The 23,941-nt window shown below is 40.5% G+C and overlaps 1 protein-coding gene across 5 annotated transcripts in view; it reads right to left on the reverse strand.

The window, feature by feature from the left end:
- ZNF521 (zinc finger protein 521) overlaps nt 1–23,941 on the reverse strand; it is an 847,543-nt gene that overhangs the window by 763,428 nt on the left and 60,174 nt on the right. Inside the window, exon 2 of one of the 5 annotated variants that reach the window (XM_084964338.1) lies at nt 7,989–8,041. The exons of the other annotated variants lie outside the window; for them this stretch is intronic. The gene's annotated coding sequence lies outside the window, so the exon portion shown is untranslated. The remainder of the gene's footprint in view (nt 1–7,988; nt 8,042–23,941) is intronic. 5 annotated transcript variants of the gene reach the window in all.

Raw genomic sequence — 23,941 nt, forward strand, 5'->3', positions numbered from 1 at the left:
AACTCCATTAATTCCAGGGAGTTGTTCTTCCACCTAACTTAAGACAATAACCTCTTTAGAGATTCACTAACAAAATCCTGCCTCTGTCTGAACCCCAGGCTGAACTCATGAAATTTATAGCCATCAGAGGAGGTTGTATGCTTAGCAAAGGAAAGTCGATTTCAGACCATGTTGGATAAGAAAGAGCAATGGCTTCGACAGCTCATCAACAAACCACATGATACCAAGGGGATGGTCTTGCCACTGTCCCCACTTTGACCCTAGAACTGGTTACAGGTAAAAACAAGTTAAAGAACAGAATTTGAGAGAGTCAATCAATGACTGTTCCCAACCCTTTTATAAAAGGCAGGAACCATACCATACACACCACTGTTCCTAAATCCTGGCCTGCAGAGAAACATGTAAAGAGAACAAAGATGTTTCCACTTATCAATGCCAAAAAACCTGTACAAACCAAAAGATACTTTTATTTTATACCCAGTGCAGCTGCTAAGGTCAAAAACGGCCACCTAGCTTCCATCGCTTATGCCTGATAAAAATAGCCACACACCTGTGACTACCAGCAGTAAAGATGTCACAGATGATAAACAGAATCCTGAGAGACCCACCTTTTCGAAAGACCTCTCTTCCAAACCACACTAGCAGCAGCCTTAATCTCCTTGAGCAATGGTTAGGTTCCTGAAGGGACATTCAGTATCCAATCTTGAAGTTTCTAGACTTTATGTCCTACACAGGGATTTGAGGAGGCTACTCACTTCACATCCTCTCCATTCTTTTTTTTTTTTTTTCATTTTTAAATTTCTATTGAAGTATAGCTGACTTAAAATGTTGAGATCATTTCTGTTGTACAGAAAAAGTGATTCGGGTATACAAGTACACACATCCATTCTCTTTCAGATTCTTTCCCCATATAGGTTATCACACAATACTGGGTAGTTCTCTGTGTTACACAGCAGGTCCCTTTTGGCCAATCATTGCATATACCACAGTGTGCATATGCCAAACCCAAAGTGAGTTCTGAATCGGTGCGAGAGTCAAAGATGAAAATGCTAGTTTTGTTACAGAACTAAAAATGAGGCAGGTCAGTATTTATTAAAAAGGAGCAAGCTCCAAGACCCAGAGCTAGATTTTGAAAGATAGGTGTATAACCATATGTGGTATATGTCATCTTTATGTGTACATGTATGTACATATAACAAGAGACCAAAACAGTCTTTCCACACCATTCCATAAAGTCTAGATTTTAGACCTTGTGCATGGGAAATTTGGGACAAGAGTAGATAATTAACTAGGCAGTCACTTAAAAGATTATGGCTCAATTCACTCCCTGTTGAGCACAGAATCCTGAATTAAGAGAAGCCATAGAGATGGAGCTCTGTGAAATAGCTTGCATTAGTGCAACAGTGGATATTTCACTCTTGCTCTCAGAACATTCGTATATATCTCCCATTCCCATGGAAACCCACCAGTGAGAAGGTTACTTCCCAATACTATTATGCTGCTACACAAGGAGCTAAACAGGTATAGAGTAACAGATTTGAATTAAGTTGGTACAAATTAGCCCTTAACTCAAGTAGCCAGGTACAGGTATCTCTGAACATGCATTGTGGTTCAACTGATGCCTAGCTATACATTCTAACCCAGGGATCCATGAACTTTTTGTTAAAGATAGCAGTAGTAAATATTTTAGGCTTTGTGGGCCATACAGTCCTTGTCACAACTACTCAACACTATCATTACAGGGTGAGAGCAGCCATAAACAATACATACACAAATGGATGTGGCTCGGCTCCAATCAAACTTGATTTTTTTTTCTTTCTGACCATGCCCCTGACATGTGAAGTTCCCAGGCCAGAGATGAAACACACACAACAACCTCAACCCAAGCCACTACAGCAGCCATGCCGGAACCTTAACCTGCTGACCCACAGGAGAACTCCAAACCTGATTTACAAAAACAGGAAAGCAATGTTTGCTGCTCTGTGGTATAACCTGTAAAGTAAGGTGACATCTCTTCTTAGCTTAAGTAATGTGGTGCAAAAACGCAAGAAACATTTCCATAGCCTGAGTACTCACTATCTCTTACCCAGACTGCTGTGGTAACTTCTGATTTCTGACTAGCTTTTGCATGTTCTGATTTGTCTTATGCAACTCCACCATCATTTTACCACCAAAATTCAATCCTGATTATAGGACCACCTTGCATAAAAACTTCCCATGTTTCATAGTCATTTCAAGAATGAAATACGGAGTTCCCGTCATGGCACAGTGGAAACAAATCCGACTAGGAACCATGAGGTTGCAGGTTCGATCCCTGGCCTCGCTCAGTGGGTTAAGGATCCGGCACTGCTGTGAGCTGTGGTGTAGGTCACAGATGCAGCTTGGATCTGGCACTGCTGTGGCTCTGGTGTAGGCTGGCAGCTGTAGCTCAGATTCAACCCCTAGCCTGGGAACCTCCATATGCCACTAGTGTGGCCCTAAAAAGACAAAAACAAAAAAAATTTCTTCATCAGGAAAACAATCCCTGTCTAGATTCCAACCTACTGGTAAAAGTCTTTCTTCCATATGCTAGCCTGCAGTTCTGCTGAAGTGTCAAATAGTCTCTAAATACGTCATACTCCATTACTCTTCAAATATTTTCACATACTACATTAGTCAGAGCATCAAATGCCAACTACCCCAACAGACAGGCTTAATACAGTAAAAATCTACCCCTTTCTCCGATGAAGTATGATATAGGTCTGAGGGGGCATTCCTCCATCCAGTAACTTAGAGATCCAGGTTCCCTCCACCTCGTGACTCATCCTTTTCAAAATATTACTACCAAATGTGGGACAGCAGGAGAAAAGAGAAATGGAAGGTGCCTAGGATAGTAAGTAAGGCATCCTTTCTGTTCGCGATCCCATTCACTAAGATTCAGTCACATGACCTCAATCCAACTGTAAGCAATCTGAAAAATACAGGGGAGCACAGAGACAATTCGTCAGTACAAATTGTCTCAGCCATGTATATACCCTCCCATTGCTTAGAATAGCTCTTTGCTTTTCTTTTTAGTCAATACATTTTCATCTTCCAAGCTCAGATCAAATGTCACCTTCTTGACCTCTTCAGACAATATTTCCCCTCTCTGATGCTCCCATAAGTAATATAAATATCTACTGTGTGTGTATTCCACTTTACAATTATTTGTCTGAGCATCTAACTCCAATTAAGAAGATTACCTTTCTCATCGATGACATCCCAGAACCATGCCAAGCACCTATAAACACATAATACATACTTGATATGTGAATGAATGAATGAATGAATGAACCAAGATGAGCTCTAGGAAGATTTGCCCATGGAAACAAAAAAGCAAAGAAATTGACTTTCTCATAAGCCCTAATCACGGGTCTGACTTCCTAGTTAAGTATGAAGCTGCCTGTGGTAAATGAGCTCTTACAAGAGTGATTCCTGGACCAAATTCATTAACGTTGAAAACAACTAAAAGAGCCACATGATTATAGTGTACCCTATAAAGTTTAAAACAATATAATATTTTGATCCTGGAACTGGAAGACTTGAAAAGTTTCCAGTTGGGAGCAGGAGCTGTTGTTGAGACTCACTGTCCTAGGGCTTTCCTCCGAGAAAATGGGAGAATTGGATGGGTGGTGCAAGTATTTCCAGGCGGCCAGCCAAGTTAGTGATCCCAGGCATGTGTGTGTTGTGAGACACACTGTCCTTCTCCCAGGCTGACATCTGCATCCCCTCCCAGTCTAATCAAGTCTTTCTTATTTCTCCAAAATAAAGACCACATTCAGAAAAAGTCAGTGAAGTCCATCCTTCTTGCAAAGCAGAGAAATGTCAGGAACTGGAAGTCTCTGCCTGGCGCTTTTGGTAGCCTGCTGCATTCTGACTGAGGTTAGGTAACCATAACAAAAAGCAAAACGAATGACTTCAGTGAAAAGTTTGCCCGGGGCAAAGCCAAGAGGTATGATATTTCTCTTGGATGACAATCAACAGAGGCACTTAAACTAATGTAGGAATTGTTCAAAATTCTGGAGACAAGTGTAATACATTTAAGGACTCTTAAGGGTTTGTTTTTGTTTTGTTTTGTTTTTCAAGTTTTTAATTTCTTTAGTTGGTTGGCTTTTGTCCTCCTTGCCCCAAAGAATTCATTAAGGACTTAGTCATGAATTTGGGGCTAGTGTTAAAAGAGCTGCCTTAATATCAGTGCTCTGTGGTTTATAAGCTCACCATTTTCCCAGGAGGATCTGGAGTCATATTAGCTGTAACTCTGCTAAACACATCTCTCAATGAATCCCTGCCATTAGCACCAAAAATTCCAGCTGGCTGACTAGCTGTGGGCAACATCTCATCTCGCTGACAAAATCTACCATCAGCCTCGATTAGTTTGGAGAGCTTGTCTCATCAGAAAAGCTCCATGACAAATCTACTTCGGGGGCTGACGTTAAGCCACTGCCACCAGGACAAAGGTCAAAATACATTTGAGTTCCCGACTCGTGTGAAAACTTATCACTGAAGTACGACTTCTTGCTGAAGGACAGGAGATGCCCTACACTGAGGGTGAAAATTGGCTCCGTGGGGAAAGCTTCAAAGCCATTTCAACCATTAAAATGTGACTGGACATATCAGGAAAACAGAAGGGGCTGAAGCGGAGAGTGGGGATGCCATGGGGAGCTGATAAAGAACTTGCTCCAGAAAATGGCCTGGTGCCGATATCATTGTTCTCATTGGCAAGAAGCATTGGGGTCAGAGCCTCATTACAAATAAGCTGTTTAGCATACCAACTATTGGTGTATTTGCCACGTTTAGACAACTTCATGTCAAAGATTAATAATGCCAATGTGGACTGCCTCTCTGAGATGTGCTAAAGCTTGCCACCCAGAAGGAAAATAAAGATTCTGTAGTACTTTAAATCTGTTCAACAGAGTGAGACACAGAAGCTGCTGGAAAGCTTGGTAAAACGAGACAATGCTCAGCTGCTCCTGGATGTGATAAGAGTGGCTTATCCAGTGCAGTGGTTTTGGAGAGTGGTCACCAGGCCAGCAGCATCAGCATCACACACAAACTCACTTGAAATGAAGAATCTCTGGCCACAGCCTAGACTTGCTGATTCAAAAACTCTATCATTAGGACCCAGCAATGTGTTTTAAGGAGCCTCCGGGTCAGTCCAATACCAACTCGAGTCAGAGCACCACTGCTTCACGGTCAGCTCCTAACCCAACCACCCACTCAACAGATGACCTATGGAAGTCACTTAACCTTACTGTCCTTCGATCCTGTTCCATCTAGAAAATAGTTATTTCAACCACTGTGGTCTGAACCTGCTACCTCCCTCCATGTTCCTGGCTAGATGGTCAGAACAACCTGTTCTGAACATCTCTCTTCTGCAAAGGTCCTGGAGTTGCCAAGATGTATCCAGACCTCATTTTGCATAAATCTATGCCCTCTGAGGAACTGAGCTTAACAGGGCTGTTGTTTTTGTTTATTTTTAACTTGTCCTGGATTTGAATATGGAAAAGACTAAAGGATTCCAGACCAGAGTCTGTCTAGATCAGGGATTGACCAAATCTGGCCAGATGCCCATTTTTGTAAGTGAAGTCTTACTGGCTCACAGCCACACCCACTCACTGCACACCATCCAGGGCTACTTGCCAGCTATAACAGCAGTGTTGAGGAGACGTGACAGAGACACATTAGCCCTCAAGGCCTAAAATATTTACTCTCTGTTCCTTTACAGAAAGCACTTTCAGACCACTGGTCTAGATACATAATTAGGCCACACTGAAGTAGAAGAACAAGAGGGGGCATCTATGTAATCATGAACTGAGGAGGAACAGGGGCTTCAGGAGTGACAACAGAGGGATCTCTGCCGGGAGAGCATGGATGGTGTCCTGGTGACGAAAAGCCCCAGGACTGAATCTCAGGACAGGTGCAGGGCCCCAAAAAGGCAGCCTAACCTATGAAAAGCCCCTCTGATGATTTCACACAAACTACCCCACAGACCGCACTTCAAAAAATGGAGAATGATCTGGCTTTTCAGATGCATGAAGGCATAAGCTCTGGTGCTCTTAGAAAGTTCACCAAATAAAAATCTGTTCTAAATCTCTCAATTGCAGCTGTGATTTTTTTGCACTTTCTAACAAATTTGGCAGGAGGTGGAAGGATAAATTTAAACTTCCAGGCTAAATTAATTTAGCCTGGAATGTGTGTGGTTGCTTATTTAACCTTCAAATTTATACTACTAATTCTTCAACTCCATACCTATAAAGATAATTTTAAATTTATGGAACTCCACTTTGATCCGACCAGAAAGCTAAGTGGAGTTTTAACTTGTACCATTGCATGAACAAATGCTTGTTCCAAAAAATGTAACCATGAGGCATTTTGGAATAGGAAGTTCTAATCTCTCAAAAAAACAGATGGGTGGATAGCGTGCACACATCAAGGGAATTTTCAGGGTACAGTGAGAAGACCAACTGATACTTCAAAGATAACAAAGGAAATTTTAAAAATTGTCAAGTTTACAAACAAATGCAAAACTGTTCAGAATTCTGGGATGAGTGGATGTGGGTTCCCCATGAGGATGTGGGTTCAATCCCTGGCCTCCCTCAGTGGGTTAAGGATCCGGCATTGCCACAAGCTTCAGCCTAGGCTGCAGATGTGGCTCGGATCTGAAGTGGCTGTGGCTGTGGTGCAGGCTGGCAGCTGCAGCTCTGATTCAACCCCTAGACTAGAAACCTTCATATGCCATAGGTGCAACCCTAAAAGGAAAATAAATAGATAAATAAATAAATAAAATTTTAAAAGAAAACTCTAGAAATTTAAAATTAGAAAGAATGTTTCTCGGAGTTCCCGTCGTGGCTCAGTGGTTAACGAATCCGACTAGGAACCATGAGGTTTTGGGTTCGATCCCTGGCCTTGCTCAGTGGGTTAAGGATCCAGCATTGCCGTGAGCTGTGGTATAGGTTGCAGACGCGGCTCGGATCCCACGTTGCTGTGGCTCTGGTGTAGGCCGGCGTCCACAGCTTTGATTAGACCCCTAGCCTGGGAACCTCCATATGCCGCAGGAGTGGCCCTAGAAATGGCAAAAAGACAAAAAAAAAAAAAAAGAAAGAAAGAAAGAAAGAATGTTTCTCTCTGGAGTTCCCATCATGGTGTAGCAGAAATGAATCCAACTAGGAACCATGAGGTTGCAGGTTCGATCCCTGGCCTTGCTCAGTGGGTTAAGGATCCAGCACTGCTGTGAGCTGTGGTGTAGGTCGCAGACGTGGCTCAGATCCTGCATTGCTGTGGCTGTGGTGTAGGCTGGTAGCTGTAGCTCAGATTCAACCCCTAGCCTGGGAACCTCCATATGCCATGGGTGGGGCCCTAAAAAGACAGAAGACAAAAAAAAAAAAAAAAAAAAAAAGAAAAAAAGAAAAAGGAAAACAAAGAAAGAACATTTTTCTGATATGGAAGTAACATTTTCTAAATCCTTAAAAATCCAATAAGAACCTCAAAGGCCAGTGCTAACAGGGAACCAGTACTCAGCTAAGTATCAACCCCTCATGGTATCAACTACTCTCCACACACCCTTCTCTTCTCAGCCTCCAAGATTTATTCCCAGTCCTTTTCCTCCCTTCTATTCCTTCTAATTTCTGCTTCTCTCTTCCTTTCTTAATTAGTAGTAATATAATTACAGCTAACCCTATGCTGAGCATTTGACATGAACTATTTCATTTCATTTTTACAAGAACCCTGCAAGTAGGTACTATGATATCCACATGTCACCCATGAGAATCTGGACACTTGAAGAAGTTGTAGCAGACTGTTGCTATTCTGGTCCCAAATGTGCTTCCTGTATTCATGTCTGGTTAAGAACTAGAGTTTATGTTGCTAAGCCTTAAATCGGGGTTTGGTCACTTGACTTGCTTTAGTCAATGTGACAAGAGCGAGTATGATACAAGTCGAGGTTTGAAAGTTGCTTGCTGCGTGGAACTTACCCTCACTTGCTGCTGGGAACTTTCAGCTACTGTGTCAGGAAACTCAGGCAAGTCTGTTAGATGAAGAGAGATTTTTATGGAGAAAGGCCCCAGACATGTGAGTGAATCCACCCAATATTACAAGAAACACAGATAAGCTGTTGCAGCCGAACCCAGGTGAACTGTCAACTCACCAAATCATGAGCAAATCTGGAGATACATTTGGAGATAGTCTGTTCCACAACCCAAGCTAACCTATGCAGAGTACTTTGCCCAAAGTCACACAGGCAGGGCAAAGATTCAAACATAGATGGTCTTGACTCTATAGCCCAAATATTTAACCCCATGTTATACTGCGAAACTCCCAAGAACCTAATCAGCACCACTGGGTAAAGTTAATGTTCAACGGTGATACAGTGTCCCCTTAAAGATAATCAGAACAATGAGTTATCTATCAAGCTGGACGCGAAACTGGGCCCATTCGACATGTTGCCAGTAGTGGCTTATTTCTAAATTCAGACTAGAGGCACCTGGGAAATAATTAGCTCCAGTATTGCTGTCCTCCCATAACAAATTTGAGGGCAATTCTTTATTTTTGCTGAAGTTAAACAGTTTGTGGCAATACATGTTACTTACACTTTTCTAGGACTAGAAATGTATTTACTTTTAATCAGTTGGGGACTCATTAGTGAGGCTGTCTTTATCTCCCTGAGCCTTTGCCTTCTTTGCTTGTTTTTTGGGTTTGGGTTTTTTTTTCCCCCTGTATTACTATTTTGTTTGTTTTCTACAGAACTCTCAGAAATAAACTCTAATGGGCTGAACAAACAGGAGGGGAAGTAATATCAAATGCAACGTAAGAGTTAACCTTTATAACCTATCTCTTTTCACAATCCTTCTATAGGCCTAGCAGAAATGAATGAATAATTGGCAATTAATCAACTAATCAAGCTGTATGAAGCATTAATCTGGTGCCGAGCTACTAATGAGCAATTCTGGTAAAGAAAATATACCAAAGCATTTCACAGGAAGCTTTTAAAGTATTTTTGACAATAATAGACTCAAAAGATTTACAGAAGTATGACTAAAGTAAATAAAACATTTTGATGCATAATAAAGGTCATACAGAAAAGCAAACTTAGGATACCAAGTTTGAAAACAATTTTCACTACAACGTAAGTAACTGCTTCTAATTTTTTCCCCTTATTTTCTCCACCTATAAAATGGGTCTCATAGCCTTTCTCCAATGGAATGATCAATGGTAGAGTTTCAGATAGTATGGCTTTGAAATTCCAATGGTTCTTAAGAAGTTATGAATTCACAGTCTGCCCAGAATTCTAACATCTACCCTCCAGCGCACGCGCGCGCACACACACACACACACACTCTCTCTCTCTCTCTCTCACTCGCTCTCTCTCTCTCTCTCTCTCTCTCTCCCCCCTCTCCCTCTCTCTCTCTCACTCAATGGCAATGGCACCTGTAGAGAGAATTCCCCTTGCCTCCTGCATGAGCAGAGAACTAATTCTGATGGTATATTTAGGGACTTCCCCATCAACAAATGAAATGCGCACATAGTTGGTAGCTCTGGGCTCATCTGCCTTGAAGATAGATTTAGGCAACCAGGCACTTCTGGGAACCTCTGGTGAAGTTTCTTCTACTTACCCCCTCTGTGTATTTTCTAACTCGCCTTTTGCCCTGATTTCTGTTGTCCAGTTTTCCCTCTAGTCCCAGGGAGGAACTAGAATCTACCCTTCATTGAACATGACAGGCTGAAGTCCAGCTTATCCCTGGGTTCTTGCAGCCTGAAGCTGTTCCCCATCTTCTTACTCACAAATAATCTCTCCTCCTTCTGGGATGACCTAGAGGTGCTCCCATCAGATGGTAAGAGGGGCAGTCTCTCAGAAGTCTTTCTTTTTCCATCAAACCCTTCTCTCCCACCTTGGATTTTAATGTGTTCTTACTAAGGATTTAAGTGTGTCCCACCCATTGGGATCCAGTATCTTGGACAGTGAGCCATTCCCTGGGAGGAAAATTGGGATTGGACACATGCAAATTTCCCCTGGCCTCTTCTGCGCACTGGCTCTAGCAGTTCAGACTTAACCACTCCCACACGGGTGAGAGGTGTAAATTTTACACCATTTAAGGGGGAGAAATCTTTTCAGAAACCCTAAGAATCATAAGGAATATCTAACAAAAGTGAACCACCTCCAGAATATCAAAAAGAGAAGAATATTATTTACCCCTTGCTTCTTTATCTTAATTTTCTCTGTCACTTACCAAGGGGAAAAAGCCATTTGGATAAGGAAGAAACTTATCTTTTCTCTTGCAGATTTTTATTGAAACTTTATATGATTAGACAGTCCTTTCTAATCATATGCTTATTTGCATCTATTTCTGTACAGAACTCTCTATTTATCTAATCTATCTGTCTATTTATCTATCTCAACAGCAAACACAAGGAGGTAGGGGCTTGAACTGAAATCTGCATTATATTTAATATAAAACTGCTTTGTTCGCATTTCCTTCCATCAGTCATGCATGTAAAGGAGATGTATACCTTTCACTGATTTATTCTTGAAACTTTTTATCTTGTAATCAGATTGCATATTTATTTTAAAAGAGGATAGTTGAGTTGTTAAGGATAAATCCACTTTTATTATCCCGTTTTCTAGTCTTTCCCAGTCTCATTCAGAAAGAGAAGATGGATGAGATCAGCTTGGCTACTGAATTGTCTGATCCTATCAACTGTATTTTGTGCATTTTCCCTACAAAGTAGGTACACATATTCTTTACACCTTAAAAACCAGAACTGGATACCTATTTTTCAACCATAACCCATAAAATACTCAAGAAAACACCATCTTCTTGTCCCTCTCAAGTGTACCTTAGCACTAGCAAAAACTGTCTCATAGAGACAAATTTTCCTTTAAGCTCAGTTTACATGGAATAAAGAGCCTTGGGCAGCGGGCTGCTGGAATTCATTCAGTACCATGTTTGCCTGCAAAAGGGCATTTACTCTTGACATTTTTGAAGATACTCATTTTACAACCCAATTTTCGCACTCAAATAATCACCATCTGTGTTGTCCAGTTTAAAATGATCATAGAAAACAAGTGCAAGTTGTTTTCCCCTGCATTTTTTTTCTTTTGTTTCTTCTGTTTTGTTCTCATTGGTGGGAGCAAAATTAAACTCAGTACTTCATTTCCCAGTACCATTCCTTTATACGAAAGAGGGAGGTAAGGATAAAAAGAAGAAAGGAGAAAGGAAGGGCGGGAAGAAGGACACTTGTTTAAAGAATAAAATGCACTAAGGCTTATCAAGCCCTTTCTCATAGAACATTACCGTTATTTTTAATCGTGTTGTGGTACCACTTTTGCATTCGTTTAACCATAATCTACTAAGTCAAAAAGGGAATCAATGTTTATTCAAATTTGAGATTCTTTAATGCTAAGAGCCAACTTAGTCTAAATATTATATCTCATTTATAACTCAGTGCACTTTAAAAATACTCTAATAAGCATGTTGATTCTGTAATATTCCTGGGTTCTCTCAATCTGAGGAAGACATTTCCAAATGAAGCAACTGACACCCTAGGAGCCTGTGGAGTCATGAATCTTTTTATGACATTCATCACAATTAAAATTTTTGTTCTTACTACTTGTTAAGCCTTTTTATAGCACTGCTATGTCTGTTTTATCTACTCCTGGAGGGACAGGGCCTCCTCACATCATGTTCCTCACTTTTGATGTGCCCTGTAGGCATTTACTAATTGAACTGAATTGATTAATGAATGTTGGTACCTCTTTCTTTTCTTTTATAAAAGGGAATCTAAGCCCATCATGTCACAGAAATCTCCATCACAGGAATTATTATGCCTCATAAACCAAAAACAGGAGAACACTCAAAATATTTTGCATAAAAGTCAGAAAACAGAATGGATTCCTGAAAAAATATATATTTTGTGTTAAAGTTTATGCTGCATTAAAAAAAAACCACAATAGTGTGGAGGGGACGGATACTCCAAGCAATTACTTAATTTCTTGAAACGTTTCTGTCTCAGTTAGAAAATATTTAAAGTTCAGTCTGATCAGAAATATTCCTCAATGAATTTGTGTCTGTTTTAAGATGGGGATAACACAAGCTGAACAGAAAAAGAGCAAATATAAAATTCAGTCTATTACCACTCTGCATGAAGTGTTCACAGGACGTGGTGACCATTCCACAGTAAACAGATATTACACGAGGCAGGCAAGACAGAGATGGAAACCATATGGGTTGGTAGAGAATAACACAGTTTATCTCCACAGGTGAGAGGAAGTGCTGATGGGAATAAATACTTATGCCACTAAATTTAAGCCAAACACATATTAAGAGCTCCGTTTTGATCTTCGTTGGAAGAAAAACAAAGATGTTGGACCACTGGAATAAGTAAGCACCTCTCTGTTCTCCAAGGGACAGTGTGTTTTAAACTATGCATTGCTCCATTTTGACAGACCCCTGTCAGAGCACATCTGGAGAGGCAGAGCAGTTTAACATCTGTGCCTCTGAAAATAAGAGTTATTGAAACCCACATTAGTGACCATGCATGGGTTTCTATTAATAAACCATGTGACTTATTGAACTATTATTTTTTATTTTCTTTTACCTAGGTCTAGATTTTCCTCCCGAAAGTAAACTCTCTTGATATCAGCCCTCTAAGTAGTATTTGCCTAGGCACCAGCCAAATCTGGAAAAGCAGAAAAGATCCACACAAACTATAATGTGTAGCATTCCTTCATAAGACAAAAGCAAACGCCTCAATTTGTCAAGTTTGGACTCGCACTACACTTATTCCACGTGGACATCTTACACATAGACTCACAACATCTACTGGGTTACACCACAGACATCAGAGAAAATGTGCAGATGCTCTCAGATTTTAAAATATAGATCTGGATTTCCCGTCGTGGTGCAGTGGTTAACGAATCCGACTAGGTACCATGAGGTTGCAGGTTCGGTCCCTGCCCTTGCTCAGTGGGTTAACGATCTGGCGTTGCCGTGAGCTGTGGTGTAGGTTGCAGATGCGGCTCGGATCCCGTGTTGCTGTGGCTCTGGCGTAGGCTGGTGGCTGCAGCTCCAATTCGACCCTTAGCCTGGGAACCTCCATATGCCATGGGAGTGGCCCAAGAAATTTAAAAAAAAAAAAAAGACAAAATAGAATAAGATAAAAAAATAAAATAAAATAGCATATATAAACACTTTAAAAAAAATTTTTTTAAAATATAGATCTTATCCCAAGAAGGTATCCATTTGCCAGTTTTTATCTGCCATTTTGAGGGCAAGTCGAAGATAATGCACAAGAGCAAGGGTGACAGTATGGAAATGAAAATGACTGACCATTGTTTCTTGGATTGGGTCTCGTGGTCTCAATGGCTTTCTAGAATGATCTCCACCATCTTGTACTATGAATCTTCACACTAACAAAATACGCTTTTTTCCTGAATGAATTATATGTTCATTTTTTAATTTTTAATTTTTTAAAATATTATAGTTGATTTACAATGTTGTGCCATTTTCTGCTGTAGAGCAAAGTGACCCAATCATATATATGTATATATATACACACACACATTCTTTTCTCATATATTCATTCATTTAAAATAGAAAAATCAGACATCATCTTATTGATGTATTAGGGTCATGTTGGCTATTGCAACAAATAAGCTCCAACATTTTAGTGACTAGACAAAACAGAATTTATTTATTTCTCATTTATATAACAGTCCAATGAGGGGTTTTGTTGGTCATTTGCGTTGTTTTCCTACACATGGCAACTTAGGGATCCAAGTCCTTCTATCTCTAGTGCCACCATCCCTGAGGCCTCTGCTTCTAGACAGAGGAGGAAGAAAAAAAGGAGTAGAGAAAACTCTTTCAACTTGAATGGCTGCTGACAGTAATTGCATATCCCCTTTATCATGTTTTACTGGCAAGCACCAATCATGTGGTCTCACTTGTGGATGCAAGAGAGGCTAGACAGTGTCTCCTAGTGACTAACTCCACGTTATCAAAGGAGGGACATAAATATTATTTTGATAAACCAGCTACACTACAGTATCTAACGTAAATCAATCAATCTAACGTAAATCATTAATTCCCATGAGGCTTAATTTTTGGCAGGGTCACTTTGGGGCAGGGAATATGTGGACTCTGGGGTTTTCTAATTTCTATTCCTCCATACACAAAATGCCTTGAGGACCAGATTCATTTGGAAACTGGTAGTCTCAATAGTGATTCAGAAAATGGTCAAATGTCCAAATGTACCTTTACCAATTTCTGTTGGCTGCTCTTTAGAACCCTGGAATAACTTCTATAGTTAAAGTTATACGTTTTACATTGTTCTATACCTGAACTTGGAAGCCCTTGCTATGAATGTATCCTGCAAATAAAAAAGGGATCATTACTTATTGGTTCAGGGTTGCTATAAAGAAAAGATACTTGCTTTTACACATTTCCACAAAAGAGCTACTCAGGCCCTAATGTCACTTGGCCCAATTAAATATATAAATGGCAAGGGGCCAAGTTAATTATAGCTCTAGGGACTTGGACTAGGCTAGGCCAGAAAGAGAGTAGCAGGAAGAATGGCCAAAGCTTGCACTTTGCTTTGAGTCCAAACAAAGCCTTTGCCTTCACTTGCCCTTAAGGGGAATATTCTGATCTGGATGTAAGGTGGAAGGATCCTGAAAAGCTTTGGCTCTTAATCCTTTTTATGGAAAAATTGGATGAATATTAACCAAACTTGAAAAGAGCATGGTGAACTGAAATAAGTCTCATTGTAGTGTTAGGAGAGGCAAATACAAAATGTTAGCCATTTAAACTTTTTATGTCCCCAAAGAAAGGTCACAGGGAGTTTCTGAGGGAGCCACTCTCCTAGGGAAAGTGCAATGATGTATAAGGGATGTTTACATTTAAGCAAACACTGATCCTTTCCATCTGGCTAAACGCTCCTGGAGAGCATCTTGGAAGTCCTGCCCCTCACCCCTTCTGCTGATTAGGCTGTTCTGTGCATCAAGAGCTCTGCCCTGGAGGAGTGTCAGCAAAGCAGTGAGTGCGTCCAGATGTGGACACTTCCTTAAAGGTGAAGTACAACAGGGGAAAGAGATTAAACTGCAATGCAGTGAAGTCAGACTCTAGGTAACCCAGCGATGTGTTAAATGAAAAGGAAAAGATGCTGTTGAATTTTATCTCCAAGTGGTGTCATTATTTCCAACGAACTTACTCCTTCAGGCAACCCAGATAGTTTGTTTTCCTGAAGCCCTTTTCCCAATGTCGCACACACCCTCCTTTTGCTAGAACCCGGAGAGGAATGACAGCAGCTGAAAAAACATTCCAGTCCTGGGGAAGGGGAAAGAAGGGCCAGTGATTACTGAGAGGGTGAGGCTGGCAGGTCGTCACAGGAGGAACATGGCTCAGTCTGTGTCAGGAACAGGGGGATTGGGGTTGGGGGCCAAGGCCTTTTTCTTGGTTCTGCGAGTCACAGGGGGTTAAAGTTCAGGGACATTTTCTTGGAAAAGCAGAAAATAAAATTCTTAATGCTATGTATAGTGCAGCTGGAATGTGATATTTCCTTCCACTTGTTAAATTGGGATTTTTGTTTTATGTGCTTCGGATTTAGCTCCTGGGTGCTCTCTGCTTAGTTTAAAAGGGTTTCCATCTCCACATTGTCATACATGGAAAAAATATACTGAGGCAGTACACCGTACATCGTGACTTTTATTTTGCTGTCAGGCTGCAAGTTACAATATGCCTGTGTGCATTAAAGACTCAGGGGCTTTAAAAAGGGGAAGGATCCCTTCACACGTCCTACAAAGAGAGCTACAGCCCTAGAGGGAAGAGCTGGAAACAACAGTCGCCTTCTTACTTGCATCAACCACATGGCCCAGGTTTCAGCAACAGCTCCAATTGCCTGTCACTACATTCCTTTCAATAAAGGCCATTTATTAGGAGTTCCCATTGTGGCTCAGCGGTTAGCAAACCGACTAGCATCCATGAGGACCTGGGTTTGATCCCTGGCCTCGCTCAGTGGGTTAAGGATCTGGCATTGGGGTGAGCTGTGGTGTAGGTCACAGACATGGCTCGGACACCGAGTTGCTGTGGCTGTGGTGTAGGAAAGCAGCTACAGCTCCGATTGGACCCCTAGACTGGGTACCTCCATATGCTGCAGGTGCAGACCTAAAAAGACAAAAAGACCAAAAGAAAAAAAAAGCCATTTATTAGAAACACAATGAAAACAAGTTTTTGTCTGATGGCATGGACAGATTTGGGGTTCCTTCAGAAAACACGCTCCCATCTTTAGGCACTAGGCAGCCATAAGCTTTGAGTGGCTTGGTAGTTTTTTCAGAAGCCATGATAGGCTTTCAGGGTCCATCACCATTCAAGGCCCTGGTTCCCCACAATGCCAACAGCAGCTGGTGCTGCTGAACCCTGGCTCTAAGCCCTAAGCCCTAAGGCCCACGATGTGCTCCCCACCAGAATAAATGGCTCCACTTAGACACAGCATCATGTCTGGGGACTTGACCAGATGCTGCCCAAGTCTGGGTTTTATTATTCTAGGCCTAACACTAGCCATCCACTTAGCTCCTGGGGGAAAGAAGCTCTGTTGAAGACAAGAGGGATCACCCATCCCCAGAAGCACTGTGATAGCTGGAAACCACTCACTCCTTCCCAATAGACTGTTGGTCTCTTCCCCCATGACAGGTAAAAGCAAATGCTCAGGGTGGACTTCAAGAGGCCAACCAGGGAGTTTAGTCAGATATGTTACAGACAAGGGAACCACATGCACAGAGCAGATTCTTGGCCACTATGTGGAGACACACTGGTGTTAAAATGAGGGAGCTAAGAGAGATGAATTCAGTGTTTAAACAAAGAACAAGCGATCAGTCTGTCATCAGAGTTCCTAAGGCCAATGAACAAGTAAAAATCCATCTCAAGCTACAAGTTTTCTATTCTGTAATAAGGTTTTCAGGAATATAAACTACTTGCAAGGAGAGAGAGAGAGAGGATAAGAGAGAATGAGAATGAGTGAGGGAGAGAGAAAGAAAAAAAAAAGGGAAAAGAGAGAGAGAGAAACGAGAGAAATCCCTAGAGGCAGCTGAAGCAGAATGGAATAGCGAGTGGCAATGGAAAAAAAGGAGGAAAACACAGGTTTTTTTAAAAGATCTTTATTACTACTCAAAGAAGGCGTTAAACTTATTTTATACCCTCCCCTTGACTTCTGGATTCAAAATTCCCCAAAAGAGAGAGCAATACCTAGTGCAGAGCTGAGAGTGGTTTTATTTACACCACCAGGCTGTTTAGAACTCCTGTTTTATTCTTGGTAATTTGATTGTTTGGTCACGCCTCCTAATAAGTGAAATGTTACACTAGAGTATTTGTTTAAACCTCGCAGCTTCAGATACAGTAAGTTCCTGAATGATGTTTGCTAATGGCACACATTCGATAATTCCTATAATGTGAAATCTCAGCCAGATTTAATGTTTAATTTCCCTGGGATTCACTCTGAAATTATTACAGACATTATGTATTCCGCTCCCTGGACTTGGAATTAATTTCAAAACAGAGTAAAAGTGCATCCGTTTGGGTGCCTTGGGGGAGTTCAGATCAGTAACATTCCATTTATCCTGAAGTTTCTGAAGTTTAAAATACCTTTTCACCTTACTGCATTTGATCTGGGTTCAGCAGCTACATGGCACAGTCACCCAGCAATGTATTTTTGTTTTTGTTTGTGATCTTGATTGTGCCATTGCTTGATGAGTTCATACTCTTGCAAAAACTGTATTGATATTCGCAGATTTTATCTGCCTAACCAGAATAAATCCTTGTCTGGTCATCGTGATATGAAACTATTGCTAAGTTGCAATGATCTGGTTTAAAAAAAAGTCATTAAACAGCTACAGCTACATCTTCTTTTTATGAATATCACTACAGAAACAGAATTCATGACATGCATTGCTTTGATTAATCAATCAATGCTTTGGCTACACTTCCAATACCTGGCCCAAGTAGAAAGCTCTGTAGCTGGAAAACCCCCAAACATTATAGAATAAAACAACCAGATCTATGTTAGGTTGTGATCCAAAAATTCCCAGACAATAAATCTTTAATTTGCTATCCTGGCAACTCTCACCAAATGTGAATTAAAAAAACATTTTCCACAAAAAGCTTTGAAAGGATTTGCCTCCTGAACAGTTTTAAAAGTTTAACCTTTAGCTGAGGCATACTTTCCACAGTCCAAAAGGAAACCATGTGAAAAAAAAAAAGACATCAAGGGATTAATTCACAAGTTTTACCCCAAAATGAATGACAGCTGTTTGGGAGTTCAATTGCACTGATGTCCCATTAGGTTCAAAACATCCTGGGTCTTGCAATTATCTCAAAGATTTAATAAAACCTTGTTAATAAAAACTTCACCTCTCCAGTCTGGTCCCAACCACTGAAATCACACACCTATCCTTCATAGAGCTGCTTCGAATGTGCTCCTAAGCAGGAAGGGAAAGTAAGTGGTCAATTCTTCCTAGAATTTTCCTTGTTGTCAGACAGATTTTATTTTACCACAGCTCCCTCTCTCATTGCACAAGGAGGATGGGAGGTTAAGAGGTGGTGTCTTCAGTTTTAGTTTCCAGGGAACAGACCAATGGATTAAGTGTGGCCTAGAAGCTTGCTGGAAGGGGCAGAACTTTGTAACTGCTTTGGAAATTCGTAACTGCTTTATACCCAAAGACCTTAAAATGATGGAAGAATTTTAATGCCTGAAGACACTTCGAGGTCTAATCTTCTCATTTCTCAACCAAAAGAAGATGTGGTAACCAAATCTGAGCAGCTGTAAGGGGGGCAGGGGCACCGGGACAGGCCTGAGAAAGCCGTTTCCTCCAGCAGCCATGAAACCCTACATCATTTCACCTGGTCCAGTGGATGATTCCTATTTCTCGACTGTCTCCTCACTGAGACAACTCATAAAGGGCCAGGATAGTGTCTTTCTTGTCTCTGCATCCTCAGTGCAGTAAAGACTTTTTTCTTTTCCCCTCCAAATAAAAATAACTTTGTCTTTCTCTTACTACATATATGCCTTATTAACATACATTCTCATAGTTTAAAATGAAGAAGAAAAGTTTAGAGAAAAAAATCACAATTGCTGGAAAGTTCATCGGCCATATAATGCCCACTGTTTGTGTTTAGGTGAAAATCTTACAGAACACTCACTGTGACTGATATAATACATACTCACCTGGTGCCTAAATGGACTAACTCCTATTTAGTCTCCTATTTGTGATACTTTTCCCTTAACAAAGTGGGGAGATCTTACAAGGCTAGATCACATCATTATTTTGAAGCACCGTATAGGGTTATCTTATACAGGTCTACCATAATTGATGTGACTTAAGCTTTTTTTTTTTTTCTGGAGCTTTCAGTCATTTCCCTTTCTTCAAGCCCATTAATAATATTATAATAAATATCCTCATACATGCAATTGTGAATTTTTAAAATTTTGGTACATGTTGCAAAATTACCCTCCAGAAATGTTGCAAATTTTTCACCTCTCAACAGCTTATTAAAATGTGCATATCTCTATACCCTTCCCAACAGGGGGAGTGCCCATCATTAAGTATTCCAATATTTTAGCCAAAAGAATTGTTTTATTTCCATTTGGAGACTTACTATTGAGGTTTTTGCCTTTGTAAGTACTTGACTGAGAGCCTATACTCCCCACACATTATGCTGTATCGTGGGATCATAGGAGTATATAAAACAGATATGCTCCCTACCCCTGTGTAGCTTATTAATTCTCATGATGACACAGATGGTGAGAAATAAATAAATACCAATTGCAGAAATGTCAGTGAAGGAAAAAGAAGCACTGCATTGTGACAAAGTGTACTACCTGTAGAGAGTGTGAGTCAGGAGACTCCCAGCTGAGGAAATAACAGTGAAGCCAAGCTATGACAGGTAGGAAGGAGCCAGTTACAGAAAGAGCAAGGCTATAGTCCTTCCAGGGAGAAGAGCAACAGGTGCTCATCCTTGAAGAACGAAGAGCAGCCCACAGAATGCCCAGGAAATGGCCCAAGGCTGGTGTGGCTGGGAGACAGTAAAAAAGGATGGAATGCAATCCAACTGGAAAGGCGGCCAGGAGCCAGGTTATGTTGAGGCTGGAGGGCTTGGAGGAATGCGACTTTTGTATAAGTGCAGTAAGAAGCCACTGAAGATTCCAAAGCAGGGGACTGACATGACCTAATTCATGTGCTCAAAAACTTCACATGGAAAACAGACAGGAGGAGACACAGAGAGGAGTTAAAGAGCTATTAAGCAATTGCTGCAGAACAGGTGCATGCCCAGGTCTGGCCAGGGCTGCAGGGATGAGGAGGAGGGACAGGCTGAAGGTTCACTTTGGAGCTAGAAATTGTGATAACTGGTGATGAGCAGGAAGTGGGGTTTAAACAAGTGGAAGGATGACTTCCAAATTTTTGATTTGAGAGGCTGAATACATGATGATGCCATTTGCTAAGATGAGGAAGCCCAAAGAGGGAACACGTTTGGCAGTAAATCAAGAATTCCATATTATCATTATTTATATCATTAAAAATTAGAAAGAAACTAAATATATAGCAGTTGAGATGATTAACTAAATTATGGTATATATGAACACATATTATGCCTCCTATGAAAATATTATTTTCAAGAATGGTTATTATATAGAAAAATATTCATAATATGCTAAGTGAAAAAAGGATCACATTACTGTTTATACAAGATGATTTATACAGGTAGTAGGTATAGAGATAGACATAGATTCAAGATAGAGGAAAAAAGAGTAGAACGAAGTACACTGACATGTTCATAATGGTTATATCTTGATGGTAGATTAGAAGAAATTTTTATTATTTTCCTTATGCCTTTCTTTTATTCGGCATTTCCTCTAATAAATATGTCTATCATCATAAAACCAAAAAGTTGTTCAAGAACAATCAATTTACCTCCGGCAAACCACAGTCTAGACTTGGGATGAGTGATAATTAAACTATATAACCCAATGGAAATAGATAAAGGGCATTATTGTGCTGCCATGTTTCAGCTGAAGGTCTTGAAGATTATCATGGCCATTTTATTTACAGACACATGTTTTGTCAAATGAAATATGGTGAGTGTTTCCAGGCTAATTAATAGAGGACTTAAGACTGGAACTCAAGTCTCCTGATTTACATTCAAGAGCTTTTTCCTCTGGGCACTGAGTCCTCTCTGCAGTAGGCATCTTCATCTGACCTCATCATGGACACTGAGACCAGCCAAAAATTCTGAGAATGACTCTGAGCTAACCATGCTCACAGGAAGATTAGGGGACCAGCAATATCATATAACCTCAGCGACACATAGCATCTTGTGCCCCTCTTTCATTTGTTTAGCTAACACCTGAAATTCTTTTTAAAAGAATCAAGTATTTTTATTCCACATTAGAAATAAGGCTTAGGAGTTCCTATTGTGGCACAGCAGAAACGAATCCAATTAGGAACCGTGAGGTTGTAAGTTCAATCTCTGGCCTCGCTCAGTGGGTTAAGGATCCAGTGTTGCCATGAGCTGTGGTCTAGGTCGCAGATGCAGCTCAAATCTGGCGTTGCTGTGGCTCTGGCATAGGCCAGCAGCAACAGCTCTGATTCAACCCCTAGGCTGGGAACCACTATATGCCGTGGGTACAGCCCTAAAAAAAGACGAAAGAAGGAGAAAAAAAAGAAATAAGGCTTAAAAAGTATGTATAACTGGAAGACGAAATTTCTTGGTTTAAATTTACCTGATGTGTTCAAATCTTTTATCAGATACTTTTTCCTGGGAAAACGTTTTTCAAAAGGGCTATCTGAATGCTGGATGCCTAACTTTTAAGTTAGGGATTTTCAAAACAGGGGGAACAGAGAAAGGGAGGTGTGAGACTTGAGAGAATGATAAGGGGAGCAAATATTTAATGAATATTTCTGTGTAACACTTAGCTAGTTGTTGTAGATACACAGTATTTAACCCTACCACCCCAGCAAAGCAGGGTTATCATTCCAAACTGACAATTATTCATTCAACAAATAATTATTGAGCATGAACTATAAATGCCTGCCACTCTTATGCTTCCCAGAAATACTGTAAAAATCAAAACAGGCAAAGTCCCTACTTTCATGGAGCTAATTCAGGGAATTTGGGGGACACAGATAACACATATTTTTAAATGAATGTATAGTATAAGTGCTAAGAAGAAACATAAAGCAGAGTAAAACAATAGCAAGTGAGAGGCAATTTAAAAAAATATGTCGAGATCATACAGCCAGCAGGAGCCTGAGCTAGGACAGAACCCAGGGTCTGCCAATCTCCTAAGCCCTGCTCTTCCCTGTGTAGGACTGCTGCCCTAGAAAGTGCATCCTACCTGACAATTCTACCCAGTGTTACCCTGCCAACTACCTCCAAATACTCTAATAGATAAACCTTTGGTAAACATTTGTTACCCTACAGTGAGTCAATTTGTAAAATCTATTTCCTGGTAATTTTTCAGCCCCATTGGTTTTTGCTTGTGCATGAATTCAAAGCTTCTGCAATTGTGATAACTTTCAAAAAGAAAAACAAAAACCCCAGACCATAAATGAAGTAGAATAACTATCTGCTGAAAGTTCTGGAGCCCCAGACTCCACAAAGTACAAGCAAGATCTTTTCAATTTCTGTAAAAAAAGAAAAAAAATTGTGAACACAATGTAAACCTCAGTCTTATAAGGCTTTGGTATTTCTTCTAAGAATTCTGTTAAAATAAATTTTCCATATGCCTGGGGGTGGGGGATTTAATGCAAAGACTGGGGGGGGGGGGGGATGAAGCAAATGGTGGTATTGTGATGTTCAATGCATCTTTACATGTTTATAAAAATCCAGCTTCAAAACATCTCACCTACTAAATATAATAGATTCAAAATACATGGTTTAAACCCACTGGTGGCATAATATCATGGAAAGGTCAGCCCACCTGGAGTTTCCAGCTTCTCTATGGACAAATATGGCCTGATGATGAGCTGGGTAAAAGAATATAAGCCTCTACTGTATCTTAGCAAAGAGAAGAGCAGGGGCAAACAGAGAGAATATTAATTTTCATCAAGAGAAAATCAAACTTGTCCAAGAACTTTATTGGCAGAAGTTAAATTAGTTTTTCTATAGCAAATAGTTAGTGGAGTTGAGGGATTAGTCTATTGCCCAAGAAGGAAAGTAAAGCCACTGGCATCCAGAAGCATTCTTGTTCTCAATAATGCATTTAATTCTCAAAAACAAATAAGATTTGACTCTGCACTTTAACTTAAAAAAAAAAAAAAAGCTACAGAGTTCCCATCGTGGCTCAGGGGAAACAAATCCAGCTAGGAACCATGAGGTTTCGGGTTTGATCTCTGGCCTCGCTCAGTGGGTTAAAGATCCAGCATTGCGTTGCCATGAGCTGTGGTGGAGGTCGGAGAGAGGACTCAAATCCTGCATTGCTGTAGCTGTGGCGTAGGTGTAGCTCCAATTAGACCCCTAGCCTGGGAACCTCCATATGCCTCAAGTGGAGCCCTAAAAAGCCAAAACAAACAAACAAAAAAACACTAAGACTAGATGATCGCTAAAAATCAAATTTTTAAAGCAAGTTTCCTAAAATCATAACGCTCAAGACAATTGTTAATATTCTTGTTGAATATAAAGTGCCAGACTAGGCCGAGTCTTCCTTGGTTTAAACAAAACTTCATTGTAGACAGTAATGGGCACAGTACTTTTAAATTAACACACCACAGAATCTGGTTACTTCCTACTGTGGTCCAGGTGCCCAGTATATAGTGGCTATCATTGTAGGGAAACAAAATAGGATTATTGTATTATCTGGAAATTTAGCATTAAGTTCATAGAAATGATGTTGTAGAATGCCATGACTTTAGACTACCTTCCTAATATTCCTGAAAAATATACCA

The sequence above is a fragment of the Sus scrofa genome, chromosome 6 (assembly GCF_054392235.1).
Source record: "Sus scrofa isolate SSC_HxYL_T2T_F1_AM1 chromosome 6, Sscrofa_HxYL_maternal_Yorkshire_Landrace_v2.0, whole genome shotgun sequence".
Taxonomy (NCBI): Eukaryota; Metazoa; Chordata; class Mammalia; order Artiodactyla; family Suidae; genus Sus; species Sus scrofa.